Raw genomic sequence first — 24,544 nt, 5'->3', positions numbered from 1 at the left:
AACCTCAGGTCCATATCAGAGCTTCATGCAGAAAGCACTTCAGAACTCTTCTCTTTTGTTTCAACAAAACAATTAAGATAGTGCACCACTGCTCGATAAAATGATCTGATAATCTCTCTGCGTCTCTGTCTCGCTTACACTAAGAGTGCTTATTAAAGTAATGGCTGTTATTCTGCTTTCAGTGGGAGATGGGCCCCAAACCAAAATCCCACATCCCATCACACCAGAATACTGGCAGTTTCAAAATGTGGATCTTCATAATCAGGCTACATTTTAGAATGTTCACAACCTAGAGCCAGATTTTGCCGCCCACCTCTATATTTTCTGAAGCATGCTAGCTTATCTACCAGAAAAAGAAAACTGAATCTTTTTTTGTATTGCATTGAGTACAGTTTTCAGCCTGTAAAATTTATGCAGTTAATTATGTAACTCCTCCCCAGTATGAACTTAGTAAATTAAAAAGAACCCTGCCTGGGGCTGGTTGAAAATTTTCTATCAAAACTGTCTTTCAGTGGAAAAGTAGCTTTTTGACAAAGTTAATTTTTCCATGAAGAGTGTCCGCTTCCTGTGGAAAACCTGAACTTTTCATAAAGAAACTCCAACATCCAAAAAATGAAAAATTTTGATTTGGAAATGCTGCCATGGTGTCTCATGGGAGCTGTAGTTTGGGCCCTTCATGTCCCCATTCTCCTCTATGGGCCAGGTTTCCTGGACAGACCATGTCTCCCATGACGCAACATGGCCAGACATTCCCATGATGAACTGCAGCAGCTCAGCAATAGGTGAGACTATGGGGCATCATGGTAGATGCAATCTGGCAAGAGAGGAGAATGGGTGCATGAAGCACACAAACTTCAACTCCATAAGGCACTGCACCAGCATTTCCAAATTTTTCAGTTTTCTGCTGAAAGTTCTCAGGTTTTTATAAAATTTTCTGTGTGTGTGTGGGAGGAAATATTTTGTAATCAGCTGTAACCCTTCTAACCCAGGGCTGTTGAGCACTGAGGTCGGAGGAGACCTTAAGGTGCACTTGTATGTACAGATCAAGCAGGTTGTAGAAATGTCTGTCATGATTGAGGGCAAGTTCTACCTTTGATTTCTGACCTTTGTCTCTGAGTTGCACCCACTCAGCTAGTAGGCCCTGCGCCTTCACCTCTCCTTTGATTCTCCCACTGTCAGACTGAGTCCTGGGGTACAGCATCCTGTGTACCAGCTGTGTCACTCAGCAGACCAGATTTGGTTCCACTACCTGCAAGTCTTTGCTTCAGGAGCTGTGAGCACGTCAGTGGGTGTGGAGGAAAGCAAGTGGAGAATGAGTTTGGCCCACACTATAGAGATGTGCTCTGCTCCTCTCCATGGCACAATGTATGTATTTATTCACCTCTTTTTAGAAAACACAGCTGAGAAATGGACAGTTATCTAAAAACAAGGCAAGGTTTAAAGAATCTATAAAAAAACAAAATTCATGCAGTATGGGAGCAATTCAGGCTCTTCCCCGCCATAAATGTTGTGATTCTTACATAAAAATCTGTTATAGATTCATACTGCACCAAACCTCCATAATAGGTGCAGATGACAATGGCAGCTCAAAGTGCTCAGCACATCCCAGAACAGAGGCTGATGTACTTTATTTCAGGAACTTCTAAGTAGCAACCAAGGCTGTACTCCAAGTAGCTTTAATAATAATATGAAGTCAATGGGACAACTCCTGTGTAGGTACTACTCACTGTGAGTAACCATTGCAGATTCAGGCTCTAAGTAATTCCAGTGTACTACAAAGATGTAAGCCTAGGGTTTTTACTTAATAGAATGCTACACTAGGAACATCAACAAAATTTGATCACAAATACACCAGAAATGTTTTATTTATGATGAAAATGAATGGGCCAGCTAACAACAGCAGTTTAGAAATATTAAGAAACTTGCTTTTTTTAAACGGTAATTTGAATCCTGTCTTTGTGAGTTTAATTAACTAAGCAGCAGCTGGGAAAGCTAAGGTTAATTATACGGATGTTAATAAGTCCATGAAAATTGCATTTTGATTAAGTTACAGTTTGATTAACTGAAGCATTTTTTGACTTATTTTCAAAGATTCATGTTATGTGCACTGAACCATGCTAAAACACAGTGACCTACAGTCCAATTAGTATGATCTGTCTGTGTGTGTCTATACATACATGATATGCTGATAAAACCTTTATACCACCCCAGTCTAAGTTTGGAATGGTCCCATTATGCATGAATGGAGAAGCCACAAGTAAGTTATGCATGTCATTCTAAGCAAGTGCTAATGAAACCTTTGAATTTCACGATCATCTATTCTGTATGTGGCATATACGTTACAGAAAACCTGTTTTAAGAATGTTTTTGTGAGTTTTAAAAATAATTATTGAAGATTATTTCTTGTATCCTGTGGTCTGTAAAGCCAGGTGCCATAATTAAGCTGAGTCCAACTGGGTGGAGCTCACAGGGAGTGAAAATTAAACTAATAAATGTAAAACACCTCTAAAATGGCATAAATTAGCTTTTGTGTACATAAAAGTGTTATGAATTTGAAGTCCACTATCTTGGACCCTTCCAAGGCTAAAAGCAAGTACTGTGTCTCACTGAGAAGCTGGGTGTACCACCTTTCCAGTGGTACAAAACTCCATCGCAGGGTCACAAGGTATCAGTCCTTAAACCTGTCCCTGGTCTTAGGCCTTAATATTGCTTACACAAAGGGGGAAGTTGGGGTTCTATGTTCCACTGACCTTGGCACAGTAGCAGATCAGATTGGGCCAGGGAGGATGAATGAGATATGAAGAACCTAAGTAGTTTCCAAGTGCGGGGAGCCACATGTGCTGGTTTATTCTATTTGAGAAAAATCCATAAAGATATGAAATAAGAGTTTCAATAGCGAGACCCTGAAATTCCTGCCTTGTCACAATCCCACTATTAGAAGAAAATATATCAGAAACATACACAGTGGTGTTCTCCTAAGTGGGAAATGAACAGTTAGTGATTACAACCAGGGACATTTCCACTCTTTCCAGGATTTCTAGATTGTCTAATTAGCATATTCTGATCCTTCCCCCACTGAGTAGTGAAGCCTTTCCACTAAGAAATTAACCCTCTGTCTGCAAACCTGCCAACTCTGTCTGAGTTTCAAGTTCTACTTAATAAATAAAAAGGACTTTATTTAGAATAATCCTGATGCCCAACCAAAAGTTGCACTCTGTTCCCTGGAAGAGGTGGTTCCTAATTCACATAACTCCTGATGCAGGCACTATAGGAGAATCCTTACCTCTGTCCTGCAGATCACAGATAGCTGTGTATTTACAGAGTGCCCTCATTGTAAAAGCGAGGTAGTGTCATGGACTAGCATGCCTGTTTTAACACTACTGCAAGAGCTACTGTATTGTGTGAACATTGATTCCATACATGCAGAAGAAAGGGTGCACTTTTTGGCTTTAATACTGCGGGAACCCCAATGACTTTTAAATCAGCTAATTGTGACAACCTAGGAGCCCATCACAATTGACCAAATTTGCCGTGCCGATCACTTAGATGATATTTGACCCGAGCATTTATGTTCCCTGTTGAAGATAGTCGGATGCATTTACTGAAACGTTATACTGTAGAATGACATGTCTTGATAAAGGTTTATTTGAATAGCTTTTTTTTTGTGTTAAGTACAACTTCAAGCAGAGCACAGGAAAGGTGCAGAAACATAATATTGTTGGTGTATGGTTATGTATCAACTTCTGCTGCAATATTAGGATAAATAAGGTGAAAGTGCTTCTCTTCTCAAGGACAGAGAAAATAACAGGGAAAACCATGGTATGAATTCAAGGTAAGTATCTATTTTAACTGAAAGTGAAGCCGACAGCAGAAAGGTAAAAGTTCATTGCACTACCTCAGATCTACTGAGACTGCTCTAAATAAAACAAATAGGCTTTGCTTCATAAACAAGTTGATTCAGCTACCTAAGTCCCTACCGAGAGCTTTGCTGCCTTTGTTTTATCATCAGGGGACAGTGGAAACATCTTTCCAATTTGAATCCATTATTAAAACAATGCATGTTTACCTGGTACATGTGCCTTTGCTTGACTTAGTGATATCCCACAATCTGCGTCAGAGAGGGCACATATCACAGACTTAATATAAAACAAAATGTCCAAGACCTATTAACTTCTGTAACTTCAGGTTATCTAACTGTCCCAAGGTCTCAAAAACGTTTTTTACTCATTATAACATACTTCACATACAAGGTCACTCTTATGATATTGTCCCTACATATGCACTGTATAAGTTTACAGTGTTCTACCATATACCTTAAAACCACTCAGTGAAACTAGTTCTGGTCATATTTATACAGGAATAACTCCCACTGAAGTCAGTATATAGAGGGAAGAGGGATATTAATATAATAAAATTTAATACTGTTGGTCTAAGAGAGAAACTTTTGAGCTATGCAGGTCACTTCAGGTCGCTTTCTATGTAGCTCGATAGCTTGTCTCTTTCACCAACAAAATATGGTCCAATAAAAGACATATCTCACTCACCTTGTCTCTCTCATATCCTGAGACCAACATGGCTACAACAACACTAAAAATTTAATACTAACATTTAAGTGAATAGGAGTTACCCCTGTATAGTTTGGGACAGAAATTGGTCCAATGAATCTAACTGGAAACTGTTTGAAAAATATGTTGATATTTACTTTCTTGCATGCTTGTAGAAATGAAAGTGAAGATACAGTTGGTCTGGGTAACATAAATGCGTTTTCTAGGATAGTGGTGATGGTTAAGGTGCAAATTTCCCCACAGAAGATTAGGGAGAAAATCCTGGCCCCGTTGAAGTTAATGGGAGTTTTGCCCTTGACTTCAATGGGCTAGGATTTCACATAACGACACTGAAATTATGGACAAATTCTCCAGGCCATTAAAGCTACTTTGTACTGTGCGTGGCAGAACACTGCTGGCATACAGCTGGTGGAGGTGTGTCTATCACCTTCTAAATCAGCCATCCCATCTCCTCCAGTATAAGTAAAATGAGAAGAGGTTGTGGCTGGGGCAGGGAGAGGAGAGGGTGTGTCCCTGCCCCTGTGCTGCCCTATCTTGCACTGTGTGGCTCTGAATTAGGGAGGCATTTAGGGCCTATATATTATCATTTAAAAATACTTTCATAATAACACTTAATGGATGATTAAAATAAATTGCTCTTTTTAATGTTTTATTGTAGGATAAGTTACAATGCACCGAAAAAGATGCATCAAACAGATTTTATAATAAGACAGTAATACACAAAATTAAGACACAATTACATTTCTCAAAAAAATTAAAAAGCAGTTTCTACTAATCTCTTATAAATTCTTAATATATGATTTTATTGTATTATGTTAAGAGCCCAGAGGTTTATGGGCATGGGGCATCTTAAATGAACATATTTACTATTACAGAACCAATCCTGCAAATGCTTTGACATAAGGGTAGCTCTATACAGGTGAGTAGCCCCTAATTCATTATATAATAAATAAGGCTTCATTACTATTTTTTAAATGGCTGGAAGCTGAAGCTAAATAAATTCAGTCTAGGAATACTTCTAACAGTGCTAGGAATTAACCACTGGAACAATTTAGCAAGGGATGTGGGAGATTCTCCAGCCCTTGAAATAGTAAAATCAAGGCTGGATGCCTTTTTAAAAGATATGCTCTGGCTCAGCCAAGTTTTGGCCTTGATGCCAGAATTAGTGGGTGAAATTCTGTGGCCTTTGTTAAATTGGAGATCAGACTAGATGATCATAAATGGTCCCTTCTAGCCTTAAAATCAATGAATGTGTGACTCTACGAGAATTTACTGTTATAATCAATTAACATGTTACACAAATATCAAAAGTAATCATGAATTTTATCATGAATCACATGCTTCAAGTTTAAATAAACTTGTAGGATTCATATTTTTCAAGCGCCAATCCTGCACTCACTCATATTAACAAGAATTTTGCCATTGCTCGAATGGGAGCAGGATTGGATTCCTATCGGTTTTGTCTGTAGTCAATCATATACACTTGAAGAGTTGAACTAGTTAAAATTTCTGGATGGTTCATTTCATTTTCCATGGCTCCTCAAGTCAGATGTTCCAAGGCAACGGAATTCTTCCCTCATTTCCTTTAAAGCTATTATTAAATTTGATTAGAATGTAATTTTGGGGTCTTTTTATACTTTTTAAATCTTTCCTTTGGGCACAACTGTACAGACGTTCATCAAACAAAATGCCTTTCTCAGGGCAATGCAATAACTTTACATAAAAGGCAAAAGATGGAAATAACTTTAATAAGTGATTGAAATTGTTAAATGAATTACAAATGCTAGCTAAATGAGACAACGGCTATAGAAAAATGCATTGTGAAAAGCTCTCCCCCTTTAATAATCAGAGACCAATAGTTCTTTCACTGTACTATGTGTCAAACCACTCACTCAGAGAGAAATGCCCTCAGTCAGGTGAATGGTGTGAAAAGGAAACTGCATTTCTCACAGGTTAAAATACTTAACTAATCTCTATAACAACCAAAAGTTTTAAATGAAAGAGATGTGAGTCCTCTACTGAGAGATGCCAACAGGGAATAAATAGGAAGCTGTGACTGAGGGCTAGTTTCTGATACCCTCATCCTGAATAGACCTTAGACCCTGTGTAGTCCCATTAAATTCATTTTATTGCTATTTTTAGAGTAATGCTATTTTTAGAGTAAGGCAATATCTCATATTAACAAGACTACAGCAATCTGATCCTAAATGTATGGAGTTTACGAGCCTATGCTAAAATATTGCCCAATGGTTGTTCTTTGGTATGTTCAAAATATATTTATCAGAATATATCAGATATATATATCAGAAATATATTTCTTTACATTAATATATTCATGGGTGTGAGATTTTTATACAGAACATCCTGCTCCTGATTCTTTTTTCCTGTTTCCCTCCAGTGATACCCTTTGTGATAGTACCATCTGTATGTAACATTTCTTTTCATAAGGCCAAATTCTGATTCAGGCAAAAAGTCTGATCCTCCAAAAAGGGTCAGATCCTCCCAGGGCTTGAATAGCAGCCATGGACCTTACACTCCCCTTCCATGGTGAGGTCTGAGAGTGGGTCTGCATACTCAAACTGGTAGTCAAGCTACTTTTACTCTGCTGATGTGCCCCCAGAGTCTGGTTGCTCTAGAGAGAGCTGCTGTTCTGCTCTGATCGATAAGAGCCTGATACCCCTGTTTAGCCTCTCAGTACCTGGGAATGCCCCTCTTCTCCCAAAGCAGTGGACCCATGCTGATTCCACTGCTATGACACCCTTCCGCAGGACGCAGGATTTGGCAGTTAAGAATAAGGGTTGTTTCTGGTTTGCTTTCACTCTTAGGCTCCCTGTCACAAAATACAAGCTGCTTCTAGCATCCTTTAGTTTCAGAACTTACCTTGCAGTATTTTGGAAGCATGGTAGTGAACTAGGCTGTACTGGCCATTTTCCTCTGGAGTCTGGGATCAAATCCTAAATGAGGTCACCAATGCAAATGAGCGTAGTGGTCTCATCCTAGCCTCTTCTAATGGATGTTTGTCCACACCACAGAAACACTGCTTAGTTCGGTTTAGTTCAGCCTGCCCTCCAGTCTGTGCTTGAGAGAGGCTGAGGGCTTCAATAATGGTGCTGCTAACAGTCAGGACTGCGCTGCATTGGGCAGTCCTGTGTCCATGTCAGGAAGCTTTTACTGTGTCTGGGTTCCTGTCAGTGCTGCTAATTCAATCACTTTCATAAGCAATACATTCACATAAAAAATTAACAAATAGCTAGCCAGCAGCAGTTCCCTCTGTTCCTTTTTCCAAAACGATGTAGCTTTCTCTTAAAATGATTGGGTTTAATGGCTCCTTAATGCTAGCAGCACGTTCTATATTTCAGCATTTAGTGAAAAGGAATTCTGCCTTTATTGCTCGACAGCTTCTCAACTTCAGTCTATGACATTTTTTATTTAGCTACTGTCTCCAACATTTCGTGCCAGATTGTCTCCTAACTATGTCTGTGTAACCCCACTGAATTCAGGGAGGTTGTTGGGGGCATAGCGGAGGGCAGAATTGTGACAGGGTATACAAACTCCACGCATGTCAGGAAAGGGCTAGGGGGCTGCTATGGTCTAGTCAGCCTCACCATGCAATACCGGAAGCAGATGTCCAGCTTTGAGGGAGGAGCTAAAAGGGGAGAGCCCAGATGAGTTGGCGCCTGGCTGGGAAGAAAAGTAGACCTTTGGTTCTGACTGTGGGAGAGAAGGCTGGTTGGATCCTGGAACTGAGAAAGACAGTTGTCTACCAGATCCTTCCTGAGGGAAGGTAGGGCTGGCCTGGGAGGATTGCCTTGTTTGATTGATAGTTAACAATTTAGACTTGCATAAACCCAGGGAGGGCTGAAGTGTTTGTTTCCTAGTATGCTGCAGATCCTGGGAGAAGCGAGGAGTTTGCAGAGGATACTGCACAGGAGTGGTGGAAGAGTTTGTTTCTTTGTGTTCATTTTGGACTTTGGACACCCTGGAAGGGACAGGGGTTTTTATAGGACCTAGCTGGAGAGCTAAGCTGCCTCACCCTGGAAGGTGTTGGAGGCTTCTGCATTGTGCCATGACATAAGGGGGGGGGGGTATAAGGAGCTCATGTGATGACAGTACCTGACTTTCATTAGTCTGTTCAATTTATCTCAAGAGCTCACATGATTCTATGCAATCTGACTTTATTCTCCAACCCCTAAGATACACTGCATGTGGGTATCATCTTATGCTCCTTAAATTCAAGGCTTAGTTGTGGTCATTAAGTGTTCCTGCGTGTCTGTTGGACTACAGCCCTGCACACAGTAGAACTTAAGGAGAAAGGACTACTTCCCTCTTTTGAATAAGAATCTTGGGGGAGGGGGAATCCAGATACCTTCCCTTCACTACTTCTTCTGAGAGGATGGAGGTTTCACCTCTCCAGGAGAAAAGATATAGCATTTCCAAGCACCAGCCTAAGACTCAAGTGGTCTAATTAAGAACAGAGAGAAAAGATCCACTTAAAACAAAAGACATGGGTCCTGTTGTGGACTGTACTCAAACTGTCCCTGGCACTGTTCAGGAGGGAGAAAGGAGTCTTGTCCCCCTGATGCCCCCAGATGGGATTGGCTGGGATCCTCACCCAGTCCTAGTGTAAGTTAGAGCAGCATGAGGCCATTTCAGCAGCCAGGGATCACTGGGGTACAGAAACAACCCTGCTGTATCCCCTTTCCTCTGGCCATGCTCCTGCTACAGAGGCCTGTATGCCATGTGAGGATAGCTAGTTAAACCAGCATTATGGCTGTTTTGGTCCTTCAGATCCGTGCAAAGTAGATATCATATCGCCTATGATGTTCATAATAAATCTAGTTTGAAACTCTGCAAAAGCTCATCCAGAAGGTTCACTCTGGATTTAGTTATGGCAAATAAAAAGCATCTTGAACATCGAGGGTGCCTCTTTCTCCCCTCTGATTCTTTTCAACAGAGCCTATCAGAGATGGTCTTTGGTATCAGATCTCTTGTGTTTCCCTTCCCCTGACCTTACTCTCGGCTTAGTCATACGTTCAGGTTTCTCTGATGTGCTTGTCTCATCATCCTACCAGACACCCCCTCCCCCGCACACAGAGTCGCCTAGTGTCTCTAATGCCATGTCCATTTCCTGTGTCCCAAATCCATCCAGGATTGAATTCACTGGTTTGGATAAACCGTTTCAGTTTGTTTTTTCTTCCAAAGCTTCACAACTTGACAAGTCCTTTGAAGATGTATCCACACAGTAGTTGTTTTGCATCCTATTACTCTGACACCAAAGGCTTGTCTGCCCTTTATTCTCTCCTATCATATTTCTGTATGATATTAGTCTTGGCTGGGAGGGTTAATCTGAAACCAGCTCAGTCTACTCGGATGCCCAGTGTACCTTTTTAAAAAATTATATTTCATTCTTAACATCCCATATTAAATATGAAGCACATATTAAAATTGACCTGCCACATATGGATAATCTTTCCTAATAACTCAGACCTTCAAAACACAGGGAGACATGCTAGCTCATTTCTGCAGTACCAATTCATTTGTTACAGTGTCCCTCTGACAGAATAATGGTTGAATGTAACAAGGTAATCAAAACCTGAGCATGCCATGTTATTCCATTTGTGGTCTCTTTTTCTTTGTCATAGGAGTTTAAGGTCAGAAGAGCCCATTAGATCATCAAGCATGACCTCCTCTATATCCCAAGCCATTAAAGATATCCTACATTGAGCCCGAACACTTTAGTTAGACCCAAACATTTCAGTTCTCAGGAAAACTAAACAGTACGCCACAGGCAGAGAACAGGAGAGACCAAGGTGCCACCAATGCCCAAGGCCCCAGCAATGGTAGGGAACTGATTATGTGAGATTTGTGCCCAGATGATCCCAATAGGCGAATTGCACCCCATGCTACAGAGGAAGGCAAAAGCAACCCAAAGGTTTCTGCTCTGGCAATCAGTTGTACCATGAGCATGTGAGTAAGACACACTAGTCAGGCATCTCGAAAGGATTCTATGTACCACCTCCAAGCACTTGTCCACTCCACCCAGTGTCCTGCCTCGGGAAGGGACCAAGCTCTGATGCTTCAGAGGAAGCTGACCTCCCTGCCCAGCAAACACATCACTGGTGTATTTTTTTCTGAATTTTCTGCAAGTTTATACTCCAGTCCTCAAATCAGACAGTGAATCAATAACATAGGTACAACCCCACTTACTGCACTGGGCTTGGTTAACCACTGCCAGCCATAACTAAGAACCGAACTAGACTCATACTCTACACTCCACAAATCTATTTCACTGCTGCTAAACATTCTGCAGAATGTTTTTCTGTGAATTTGTCCCACTACCTCTCTTTGTTACTTTATTCTGTTCTATCCTTGATTATTATCATCTGCCTCTATTTCCATGATGTTATTCCCTATTACTGTTATCTTCAGTGCCCCTACATGAATTGTTTTCATGTAGCCGTGTTAGTCTGTATTCACAAAAAGAAAAGGAGTACTAGTGGCACCTTAGAGAGTATATCTTAGCTGCAGTATTTCTGAAAGTAGTGTTGAATCTACTTGGCTAGGTTCTATTGTTTTGAATTTTAGCATTCCCATTTTTGAGACACCATTATAAATAGTCTCCTTGGCCACCCCTACTAAGTCATTTGTTTACAAGACACTCAATCCTATGAGGCACTGAATGCCCTTAGCACCTCTGAAGTCTGAGGAAAGTTTAGACTCAAATCTAAACTTCATGGCTCAGGCTCACTTCTTATGTTGGTCTCTTATTTAGATATTAATTGGTAATCAACATGGTCCCTGCTTCCATAACATCTACAGTCTTTTTAATGTATTTATCCTCACAACATCCTTGTGATGTAGGGAAGTACCATGATCCCCAGTGTTACCACTGGGGAACTGAGGTCCAAAGTAACTTACGCAAAGTCACACAGGAAGCCTGTGGCAGAGAAGGGCTTTGAAACCAGGTCTCAGTAGGCTAGTGCCTTAACCACTGGACCATCCTTCCTATTTGTCTGAGATATAGATCCTCAAGCTAAAAGGAAGGGACATTTATTTAAAGTAAGACACAAACCCAAAGCCAACTGGGCTTGGTGCCAGGTGTCAATGGCTTCTCTTCCTTGTACAATAATAAAGACATTTAACATTTCACACACATCCCCCTTCTCCAGAAAAATAATGAATCCCAAGCTAGGAAATGTGACCTTCAGCTTCTTTTAAAATTACTGATGCGAAGTGTTCATTGAGTAACATCTGCTCATCTGTCACTAACGTCCTCCTCCTGCCTCTAATGGCCTTTAAAAATGCATATTTTACATTAGATTTATTTTATCGATGGCCGAATACTTTTACCTTTACTAGTGTAAAAATTTGGCTCTAAATTTACTCCATTTACTTCAACATTCCTTTCCAATTTTACTTTCTTTCATTATGCAATAATCATTCCTGTGCACTGTTTTATTTTCATTAATTACTTTGCGTCCAGTTCTGTAACATGTACTCATCCTATGTGCCACTTATTCATGCAAACAGTCCCACTGAAGTCTTCTGTGAGCCTCTTTTCCCATCTCTTAGGGCTGGTTTATACACTGTTTTTGTATCGGTATTAATATATTGGTTTAGAAACTGATAATTGAGGCGATACAACCCCCTAGTGTGGACAGAGTTATACTGGTATCAAAGTGCATATATTATTACAGCTTATACAATAAATTAATAAGCTATACTGCTACAAGCATCTTTACATGGCCTAACCATGTCCACACTAGAGGCTTGTACCACTTTACCTATACCAGTTCCTAAACTGATATAGTTACAGAAGTATGAAAATGGTGCATAGGCCAGCCCTTCGGCCACTGAACCCCTAACAGTTGGCACATATAACTAGATGGTGGGTGCAATCCAATTCCTAATAGACATGTATCCACACCACCCAAAACCACTATCATAACTTGTACCCTTGATGGCACTTGCAGCAGAGAGGACAAGGGTTCTATGGGCCATGGCGACCGGAAAAACCTTTCCCCTAGAGGTGGTCCCTTTACGTTAGGGTGAGGTTCACATGTGTGACATCTTTCACTACCACTCACTGTGCCTGTGGCTAAATGTTCTTTTCAATCTTTGTGGGTAAATTCACTCCATTCACATAAAGCTGGATGTTTCAGGTCCTATGTGGGTGAAGTGTTGGATGGTTGGAGAGGTGAGTTTCCCCCACTCCCAATAAACCCAGTGCAATAGTTCAGCCTATGGGTTGGAATAGTGGTTGCAATGCCTCTGTACCAGTTGCATTTTTTACTGGTAACACTGAATCTGTGTAAATGCAGATCCATGGCCCTTCTCCTTTGGCCCACTCCTGGACCACCTTAACCTGCCTCCAGCATGGCCTTCCACGCTAACCTCCACAGGACTGGAATGGAGACCAATCCCACAGCATGCTTGGGACATGCTGTGCAGCTACTTAGTAGGCAGCACCCATGTGCAGTTCCTTTGCAGAGCTTAAGGGGTGTGGAGGCCTTGCACCTGCACAACTAGGGTGAGTTTCACTCTCTTTGAATGAACAGATTATCAGTCTCCTCACTGTTCTGTGCAGCACCTTCACAAGCACTACATTTACTCAGACATTGAAAAGGAGAGATAGGGAGAACCCCTCCAGTGCCACACAACAGACCTGGCTTTACATTTATGTCTTCACACTCTCTTTTCTTCTCTACACCCCAGCCAGAATGCCATACCTTGTATTGGGCAAATCAGATCAATAAGCACCAGTTTCACATCAATTGCATAATAGAGATTATGTGTATCTCCCAACTAAGTTATAAAGACAAACTACCTTAGACATCACCTGGGATGCATCTGTCACATAGATTGCTGACTGGATAGATCATTTTTAAAAGACCCCAAATCATTGTCTATTACCAGTATTTTATTCCTATGCCCCTTCATACTGTTTATGTAGAAAGTAGCTAATGGACCAAATACAGATATGGTCTGAGCAGGCACAAATCCTCATGGCTGATTTTGGCCCAGTGATGTACTAGTTATTTGTCTCTGTATTCCTATACAAGAGAAGCCATCCGTCACTGCTTAGCATCAGTAATCTATAACCCTCATACTTTATAGCTGTGGAAATATATATATTTTTAATTTGTGCATCTAGTAGTCTAGAGAGAGAGAGAGAGAGAGTGAGAGAGAGAGAGAGGCAATTAAAAGTCCCTTGTAGCCCTGGATGCTTTCAGTTATGTATGCTCATGCAGGGAATTTTCCTCTTTACCAAATAGGTTTCAAGCAAAGCATGATGCCATATGCCACAGGCATTGTGATGGGTCCATATAAAAATCTAGTTAGAGGATTTTTGAAAAGAGGTTAATTAAAAGCAATTTAATCTTAGTTTGTCAAGAAAGGGGAATGCCAAACTGCACAAAATGAAGTTGTCCTGTATGGTCTGTCTCTTAAAAAAAAAATCTCTCGAGAAAAGAAAACTGGAGTGTTTTATACCCCTGCTATGAAAAATTCTAGGGTGAAATCCTGGCTCCACTGACGTCAATGGGAACTTTGCCACTGATTTCAGTGAGGCCAAGGTTTACCCTAGAGCACAATGGAATCTTTTCCAAAGGAATCTTGAAGCACATGGCCACAGGTTGCTGCTAGCTGAGTCAGCATTAAGCAGCTGACGCAAGGCAGAAAGCTGTGATAAATAACCCGTTTTGGAACCCATATTTCAGAAAATGGGCCAAATTTCGTTTCCAGTTACACCACAGCGTTCTCACAACATCCAGTTGTGACCTCATGGAAGTGCGTGAAACTCTGCAAGTGAACTGAATGGCACCTGCTCAGAATTTAGTCCACTGATCAGTGGGGCTGTACTGATGTAAATGAGAGCAGGATTTAGCTCATTCTCTGTAATTTATTTATGGTTTTTTATCAATAGGATTTAGTGGCATAAGGAGAAGAAACAAGTGGTAGGAGCGGATGAACTCTCAAGAAGCAATGATCCTGTTGCCATTCACACAGTCTCAGTAATATAGATTCAGGGAAGAGAAAGACAAACAATATATGCTATATAAGCAGAACTGCCTCTAAGAAGCAAAGTTTTCAAAGACTTCCACGAAATGGCAGGAGTTCTCTAATAGATATGTTTTTAAAAGGCTGTCAGTTGAAATGGGAATGGTATTCCAGATATCATCTGTCTGGTTCTTAAGACAGAGCATAAAGCATAATCTAGTGTATAAATGTCACGATGAAACAACTGGTGCTAATTTTCCAGTTTTAAATGAGTGTGACTATTGCTTTTGCACTCCCTGATGACTACTATCCAAAAGACATGTTAACGCAGTTGAAGCAACTATTTTCTCTCCTGCTGTTATGACAGTTCGGATCTTAACTTTTTAGAACTGATGGTCTTGCAAGGAAGTCAAGAAACTAAAGAATGCGTGTCAGCAGTGATAGATGCAAAATATTGTACAGGAGCTTAAATAGTTTTGAGTTAGTAAGTCTAAAAAAGCCTGGATTATTTAAATGAGCCTTAGTGTAAGGTACGCATTTCAGTGCATTCTGCATGGATCTGTGCAGCCATTCAGAGCAAACCATTTTTTCCCATTCATGAATTCTCAGTTTTTCATAATTGTTCACTTTTTGACTGCATTTCAGCCAATGGGTTGTTCACAAACTACTTGTTTTGACTATATCCTCAACTATTTCTCCTTGTATTCATAATCTGTGGTGTGTGATTGGTTGCCTAAATAACATGATATTGTTTCTGTTACCTAATTGGATTATTGAAGTGTAATCAAGGATGTGAACATAGAGGAATAGCATAGAGTGAATAATCCCATTTGCATGTTAATACCTGTGTTCACATGAGAATCTCTGCATCTGCATGAAGTACGACCATTCCCCAAATGTGTGTTAACAAAACCATGCTTGCACCAATGTTCTCATGACACTGACCTTGGCTAACCCAAACAGCTATTTGGGAATTGATCTGAAACTTGTTTTGTAGTATTTGTCCAGCTCAGGCTATGAAGATAAGAGTAAAAAGTTGGACAGCAAATCTTCAAGCAGGGAAATTCTGCTGTTCTTTGATAACTGCAGAGACGTGACTCAAAATCATTCTTCTGCCACCAAATTGTACAAGGTTAATTTGTCTAGTGTATCAATGCATGATCCACAACTGCAACCTACATAATTAAAAACAATTACTATTACATAATCATTCACACTGCTCATACTGATCAGAAGGGAACGGTTAACCCTTCAAGAACCATCCTGGGCACTTGCTAACCGAAGCTTTTTATATAGCAAACCAGAGACTCTTTAGCACTATGCTTTTCCCAAGACCTTGAACAGCCATTAGGTAATGATCTCACATATTTGGAACTCCTTTGCTGGTTTCAATCCTGCAACTTCTGAGAAACAAACAGCAGAACAATGCTTCAGTGAACCATAATACAGCAACCACTGGCAACTAAAATATGCAAGGATGTAATGCTGTAGCTGTTCTCAAGAGGTGATGGCATGATGATGAACACAGTCATTCTGTCTGATACTCGAGGGGATGCAAAATATGATCAACAAGATCTAATATGGTACAGAAAATGGAGAGACTGAACACTAGGTAGTTTTTATGAATCTGAATCGTGCCTGGAGCTTCTGTCTGTCACCGCTGGAAAGTAAATTTGAAATGACTTTGAGAAATGCTCCTCTGATCCCTTCAAAGAAAAGATTCCAGCTGAGTTCAGCTGGAGACTTTCCTGGGCAAGGGTTGCAAGACAGAGCAGTTTGAGTTCTCTTGTTCAAGATAACATGCTTTAGATAATAATCATCATACTCTGCTTTTATTATTAAGACTCTTTGATAAAATAATGAATAAATCATTTATACAAAGCCATAAATGTACTCTGCACACTATGGGCTAAAATCTGCTCTCATCAGACCAGTATAAATCCCTACCACCACTGACCCTGTTACGTTTTTATTACTGCTTGGCTTCTTTCTCATTCTAGTTCTTGTTATACACATACAAAAGATTTATTATAAGAATATTATGGGCTAGACAATGGCTTAATGCCACTATTCTCATTAGACGGGTTGCAGAGATGAGAAGGGACAGTGCACCAACAGCAGCTCCTAGGGCAAAACATCACCAGGAGCTCTGGAAGAGCGTGTACAACAGCAGCATCTGCTAGACCCTTTAATAACATCCACTGTACACTTCCCATTCCCCAGCCCATTTTTCCTTTCCCCTCTACCGGTTTTCTGCTCCTGTTGGCGCTAGATTCCTGAAGCTTTTGAGCACCAAGTGCAAAAGGATTAAGATTGTGCCTTGTTCCGGTGCAGGGATACAAGAAGGATGGGGAAAGGCCCACTTCCCTTTTGGGCCTGATCCAGAAGTTACTGAAATCAGTGCATAGACTCCGACTGGTATCAATGGGCTTTGGATCAGGCCCTTTGTACACCCACATCTTTGCTGCTATTAAAATAAATCTGTGTGTGTATACACACAGAAATATACACACAAGCTTAAGAGTGCACTAAGAATTTCCTAAATTGTTTTGGAATTTACTGATGCGATATAAGCACTTTCCTTCATGATCATCTCACAGTGGTGTTGTATGATCATTTACTAAAAACTGTATGAAACATTCTAGGTCTCTCTTCCTAAGTTCAGTGAAATATGGGACTTTGCAGTTATTTGGCAAAGATACAGCAGGCCATATCTTTAAAGGTAGTTAGACACCTAAAGATGCAGATACGTGTCTAGTGGGATTTTCACCATGGAACTCAATGGGGTATAGGCGCTTTAGGTGCCTAAATACCTTTGAAAATATGGCCCTGCAACATTTTGTAAATAATTATGATCTGTTAAAAGCATCAGTGCAATAACCTATTGGAACCTCAGATTCTTAACCAGAAAAAAATGTTATTAGCAATTGTCAAGTGGTGATTTAAACGCCCAGATTTCCCATATGCACCACTTGGTTGATGTGGACTTCCTTATGGGGGAAAGCTCTCATTGACTTAACTTCTCAAGTAAGAACCATTGAGGTTAGCCCTCAAGGGAAAATTCTTCTCCCTTTCCCACTAACATAGGTCCCGCTAAAAGTAGCTCAGTTCAGTTAAGTGGGAGAGAGGAGAGAATGGGGGGATTCTCCAGAGGGGAGTCAGCATTGCAGAGATCAGCTCCTCGGAGGACAAACAAGGAGGTTTTGGAGTGGGGCCAGTGGATCAGCTGCCCCATGAATCCATCAATTATTGTCCTCTTTGCAGAGGGTGTGCAAGCTTTATGGAGGCTACTCTAGCCCTGAAGCTAGGACAACAGCTGTGAAGGGGCTTCACCTCTGTTTCATGGCCTCAGTGGGGAGATTCTTCTCATCCAGCTTGCGGACTGAGCCAGGATTTTGGCCTTATTGAACAGTGTAAGGATGTTTTTCAGAGCCACTAACCAGGCCCACAGGTTACCTTACAAACCCAGCAAACCAGAGAACCACTGCTTGTTATGGCAGACAAAACCACTGCTAACTCTAGAGTTCAGATCCAAGAAACAGGTTTATGTCAGCATAGGTACAAAGAGCCACACCCCAGTGATCTGTTAAAGGTGACCAGCCATTGATCTAGCTGAGTATATAGACACACAGTGGTACACAGACAAGGCTCTACACAAACAAAGGTAAAAACTTACATCTCAGTACTCTCTTTTATACCCAAGATGACACCCTACTTCTATCAACACTCCTCTCCTCTGATTCATTACATAATAATAACTAATAATGTTTTATGAGCAAATATTAGATTCTGCATTACACCCTAAATTATATAACTTATTAGCAATAACAAAACTATCAATCTTAATATTTGACAGTGACTTTTGGGACTTTGGAAATTTTCTTTGTTTACCCTGGTTATATTTGGCTGGACCATTGTAACCTCTCTCTGTTACTTCATCCTTGGACCATCATACCCAAAGATGGGACATTCCAGAAGTGAAATAACAGGATATTAAGAAAGCCAAAAACGTTGTTTTGCACTCCTTACTGAAAAAGGGTTATTCTAAGGTCTGATGAACCAAACTAAACTAGGCCTACATTTATATTGATTGTGTACTTGCTTTTATATCACATATTAGCTAGTAAAATATACATGAGCCATTAAATACCTGGTTAAATTCACTGAGGTCCATACTATTTAATATGAGGTAAGTTCACCTAATCATTCTCCTAAAAACCAGGAGTCAGGGTCTGCTGCTACTTCCACTGAAGTTAGTAAGAGTTCTTCAGTTCACTTAACTGCAAGCAGAATCAGGTCTCGGGTAACTGGTATAGCATTTCTTCTACAATGGAAATCTATAAGTGGAAAAGTTACCTTCACTGCCAAACTTCAGTGAATTGGAACAGAAATAACTCATCACTCTGGTACTCATGTAGAGCAACGTTACTGTTGTTATTTTATTAATCGTTTCTATTGCAGTAACGCCCAAAGGTCTCAGTGAGGATTATTGTGGGCACTCTACAAACCCAGTATTCTTCGGTTCTTCTGTTTAAAACCCTACAAACAACTTTCTTTCAGGGTTTCTTGGTTTTTAATTGGTGTCACCCTTGAGTTTAAAAGGCACTAATAGGCCCACTATGCAAAATTTGATGCTTTCTATCAATTTTATTTAATGCCCCCTGCAACGCTGCAGTGTGTCTTTATCCCATGCTTATGTTAGTAAAATTGAGCTGTGTAAACTCAGTGTTTTTAACTCTAATCTGCAAAGGGAGTATGTTATTTATATCTTCTTGACACACTGATATGAGCATTTGAGGGTAGGCTTTAGCAGGGAAAAATTATCTCTCAATCCACTTATAATGAACAATGAATGTGTCAAGTATCAGGGGGTAGCCATGTTAGTCTGTATCCACAAAAACAACGAGGAGTCTGGTGGCACTTTAAAGACTAACAGATTTATTTGGGCATAAGATTTTGTGAGTAGAAACCCCACTTCTTCAGGTTTTTACCCACAAAAGCTTATGCCCAAATAAATCTGTTAGTCTTTAAGGTGCCACCGGACTCCCTTGTTGTTTTAATGAATGTGTGTTCACTAACCTCTTTCCTTGATACAAGTACCAATTGAAAACTCGGTTGGATTAGAAAAAGCAATTCACAAAAGCTTTGCTGTTGCCACACAGGACAGTTGGTAACTTTGAACCAGGCTGGTGACAAGAAGAAACCACGGTTAAAGGCAAAAAGGACCAAGATGCCAATGCTGTCCTTACTTATATCGGTGCAACTCCCACTGAAAACAGTGGGAGTTCCGTTTGTGTAAATGAGGGCAAATTTGGGCCCGTGGTTGTTCAGACCTAATCACCATGCTCTTCACTGGTTTGATTAGAGGATCACATAATTAACAAGGCAAATGCTAATGTTTCCCTCTGCAGCCTTTTGGAGCTAACTCAAGGAAACCAGAATTATCAATATGAAGAAAAATGATATAGATTATATGGGCCAAATTCTGACTGGTGCTGCACAAAGGTGCTACATATTTTTGGCATACAGGAGCAGGGAAGCTTTTCCACAGGACAGGAGATTTACATTACAGGACATAACCTACTGATCAGGGGATATAATCCATCCACAGATGTACATACATCCTTAAATTGGCTATGGTTTATATGCACATCCCTTGAACAGACTGGACCTGCTCTTAGATTATGTGAGGATGTTGGTCTTGGCAAAGATACAGGCAAATATTAATGCTGCTTTTATGTGCACCTATTTGGGAGTCCACTATGCCCGTTTCCAAGTACCAGTCAGAATTTGGACTGTTAGTGTTTTCTTAGTTCTTGATAATCGTACTTTACACAACATCTGTTACTTAGATCAAAACAATGAAAACATGACAGGTATTTCACCCCACAGAAGAGCAACATGCCTAACTAACTATTTTAACAGAGCTGCTGAAATTAGCCTACCAGATTAAATGTCTTTAAAGACCATGGGGGAACCTGGTCTATATGTCAAAAGGCCCCCAAAGTACTTCACCCATTTTGAGCCTGATCTTGAAAGCACTTTTACACATAGATAACTCTGTTCACATCAGTAGACCCACAGAAATCCTATGTGTATGTATTTGCAGAACGGGATCCTTCAACTGAAATGCAAATGATGCACATGGATCATTTAATCCATAACTGAAATTCAGCCACCTCTAGGGTACAACACAGCAACTCTTCAGCAGCGCACAGCAAGGCTGTCTAACAGGGACAGGAAGTGGATAACCTATGCAATTATCAGTTCAGGGAAAAATTAGGGAGACTGAATGTAATTATCTGATTTGGAACTTGGCCAGAACATCAGAGCTAATACTCTGTTCTCGCAAAATTGCCAGGAGAATGTTAATAACTGCAAGTGGTCAGGATCTCCGCTTTACCTGACATGTGGCACCTCCAAACACAGCAGTGCCACTTAGCTACACACATGAAATACCATGCCAGCTCTTTTTGTTCAAAAATCTATTTTATGGAAAGATGAATGAGTAAAGGTCTAGGGTGGGATTTTCAAAAGCATTCACACTGGCCTAACTCCCCTCCCACTGATGTGGGACTTCTACTACTGATTCCAGTGGGAGCTGAGTTAAGTAAATACATCACGTTGTTAAAAATCCTACCCCACAGTCATAACTTACCTTCACTCCATGCCTGAAACTCCCATGAAGCTCAGAGGGAGGTCTGACCCCAGGGCAGTGGCACACACAGTGTCCAATAAAATGTAAAAGCTTTGCAATAGATTTTAAGTTCTAAAATGATTTTAGAAGGTGACTAAGGCCTTGATCCTGCAATCACCTATGTAGGGTTTTAACTCTACTCAAGTGAGTAAAATTATGCACTTGTGTAAATGTTTGCCAGATTGGAACCTAATTTAATGGTCCATGGGTCTATCCTGAAGTTCTCTCGTCCTGCAAAAGTCCCCACCAAAGGAACAGGCCTCAGAAGAGTAGCTAATATCTATCTTAGAAAATATGTCAATACCTTTTACATTGTGGACAGCACACTGTTGAAAAGGAGAGGTTTGATCTGGTAAATAATATGGGCCTTAAAAGTTGCTTAAATAATATTAAGATATGTTTGCTTATTTAAATTATAGTGAAATGGCTTTGAAGGAGCTAGGTCATGCACTTCTCTGAGTATTGTCTCTTTGTGTCTTTCTGACTGCCTTGAAAGGTTCAATTCTGCTTTCCTCTCACCCTTTGATTTGGGGTGCACAAGTAACATAGAATTTTGCTGTAAAAATGTGATGTAGCAGTGGAAAGTGGATTACACCTATAATATGCCTTTCTTTCAAAACTACATTTCCCTTCATAACTTGTTTAGGATTTCCCTAATATTTCTTTGTTGAAATAATAAATGAAGTGGCATGAAATTAAGAAAAAAAAAGGAGTAAGCACTGGCTACACTGGAACTGCACTTGCATATATCAAGGCTGCAGTGGCCCTGCATCTTGCTTATTTTGCCCACAAACAAAGCTGCCAATGTGAGCACTAAGAGAGAACACATACCAGCTTGTTATTTGAGGGATAAGTTCTAAAAAGAATGAGAGAGGAATCTAAACCCAAGACTTACAAGAAAAAAGAACTTTTTAAAAAGGAGTCATTTTCTGGAATTCCTTGTAACATTTCAAATACTGCATGTACTATAAAGTAATAATTCAAAAAGTAGACACTAGTATGTTATGGCTCTGATTTAGCAAATCTCTTAAGTATGTGCCTGACTTCAGTAGGGCATGAGCACAAGCTTAAAGTTCAGCATGTGCTTAAGTGCTTTCCTGAATCACGGCTCATTTAAGCTAGTCTTGCAGTGTTTATTGCATTCAAAGGAAAACTACAGGTTGGGCTCAGTGTGAATATGCAAAATGGGTAAATTCTCAATCTATATAATAAACAAATGTCATTCATTATATTGTTGTATGTCTAAATGTTTACATCTTGCAAAAGTTTTCCAAGAACATAATTGAATCGCAACAATTGCTTAATAAAACATTGCATTTGTAAACATTCATATTAAAGTAATTGGACTTGGGAAATTTTTCTGTAAATTCTAGTTTTATGTAGAAGGGCAAGACCTAGAGAAAAAGGAAAATGAGTATTAGCATGCTGGAGTTTATGCATAAGAGTGGATGTAATCCTGCATTATTCTACCATCAGTGACTTCAGTGGGAGTTTTGTCTGAGTAAGGAGCGCAGGATCAGATGTTATATAGAATGGCCAATATTTTCAAATATATGTGCCTAAAATTAGCTACTTAAATCCATATTTAGGCCCCAGTTCAACAAAACGCTTAGGTGTATGCTTCCCTTTAAACCAATGGGCGCGATGAGTGCTCAGGAACTCTTAAAACTTGACTGTTTTATTTAGGTGCCGACTTTTAAGCAATTTTATATACCGCATAATTTGTAGATGATGATCTAGTGACAGAGAGATGTAAGCATTTCCAATTATCATAGTGTTCCCCAAAGTTAGCAGAACTGTTAACATATTTCACTGACTAGTTCACTTTGAAGACGAACAAAGTAGACCCAAAAGGACATGAAGTGCCTATGATGCTTCGGCATTTTTTGTTGGTACCTGGGTGGATACTGTAATTGCATAAAACTGGTAGTTTGCCTTCCAAGGTGGTTTAAATAAACTTCATAGGAGATCAGCCCATTATAGATTAATTCGTTCTGTATTTTTCTTTGTCTGACTCACTTAAAAACTCAATAATTAAGCAGTTACTAAACATGAAGATGCTTTATAAAAGCTTTTTTTAGTCTTTTTACTGGTACCCTTAAGGATCTTAATGATTCCTGTCGGGACAGCAGCAGAACAAAACTGCATTAAAGAGCTTAATTGGACAAGTTGTTTCTTTGTTTGTTACATTTGACAAATATACTGAATATAATTTTTAATTCAGTAAGCTTTGTAAGTGAGGTTGGTTAGTGTTTAGTTAATTTTTGATTCGTGACATTAGCCTAACTACCAGCAAAATGCTTTTAAAAGTTGTGTATTTTAATAGAAAATGTTTGTATGTTTAGATCTGATTTTTCTATTATAACTCTAGTGCTAAATTAATTTTTAAAATAGTATTTGTTAAACTGTCCTGTTTTATGACTCATGTAATATACTGAAACTGCCAAGGATATCAATACACCATCACATTTCCCTTTTAACATTTGTAATATATTTATTCAAAGTTTACAATTTATTCTTCACAACAAAATAACTCTACTTTGTATAATGATACAAATATACTTTGCCCACTGTCCAAAGTCAGTCATATTATTTATACAACTATTTTTGTGTTACTGTAAAACAATACACACTTTAACCTACTTCTAACCTAAATAAGTAGCAGTATGCTTATTTCCACCTATTACTTTTCTTGTTAAATCCTATTTATTCTTTAATCACAAATAATAGTATGACACAACAGTTATCATTTGCAGAGATTAAGTAATCCAATTAAGTGGAAGGCAGCAACTAGTCTACATTCAATTTTGGAAAGCAGAGGGTGCTGAATCAGGGTAATTATTTAACTTGTTTGTTATACAAAGTTTGACATTGACTTAAGTCTGTAGTAACTGTTCCGCATGTCTTGAAACATTGCATTCAGAATCACACAAAACAGTACTTACTAGTACTGTACTGCAATTGCTATGAAAACATCCTTGACACTCACACATGCTACATGCCAGACTGGTGCCACTGTAACTAATAAATGTGTTTGATCGTTTAACTCAATGAACAAGAAGCCGGATTGGGTCCCAATGCAAAGAAACAGCTTTGTGAGGTCAGTGTCAACTTCTATGCTGCTTTACTAGTTCCTCCTGTTCTCCAGCATACAGCTGGCTTTTTAAGGAAGAGCCACATGAAGGAGAGTGAGAGTCAAGGTTACAGTAATCACGTCCAAAGCACTAGTGAGTTAGCAGCAGGGAGAGGCATCTTCAGTGATGTAGATCGATAGCACCAGAAG

At 39.8% G+C, this 24,544-nt stretch overlaps 1 protein-coding gene across 4 annotated transcripts in view; it reads right to left on the bottom strand.

The window, feature by feature from the left end:
• Nucleotides 1–24,544, bottom strand: part of PEX5L (peroxisomal biogenesis factor 5 like) — a 168,676-nt gene that overhangs the window by 142,868 nt on the left and 1,264 nt on the right. The window lies entirely within an intron of this gene.

The sequence above is a fragment of the Natator depressus genome, chromosome 9 (assembly GCF_965152275.1).
Source record: "Natator depressus isolate rNatDep1 chromosome 9, rNatDep2.hap1, whole genome shotgun sequence".
NCBI lineage: Eukaryota > Metazoa > Chordata > Testudines > Cheloniidae > Natator > Natator depressus.
This window is presented reverse-complemented; position numbering and strand designations above follow the sequence as displayed.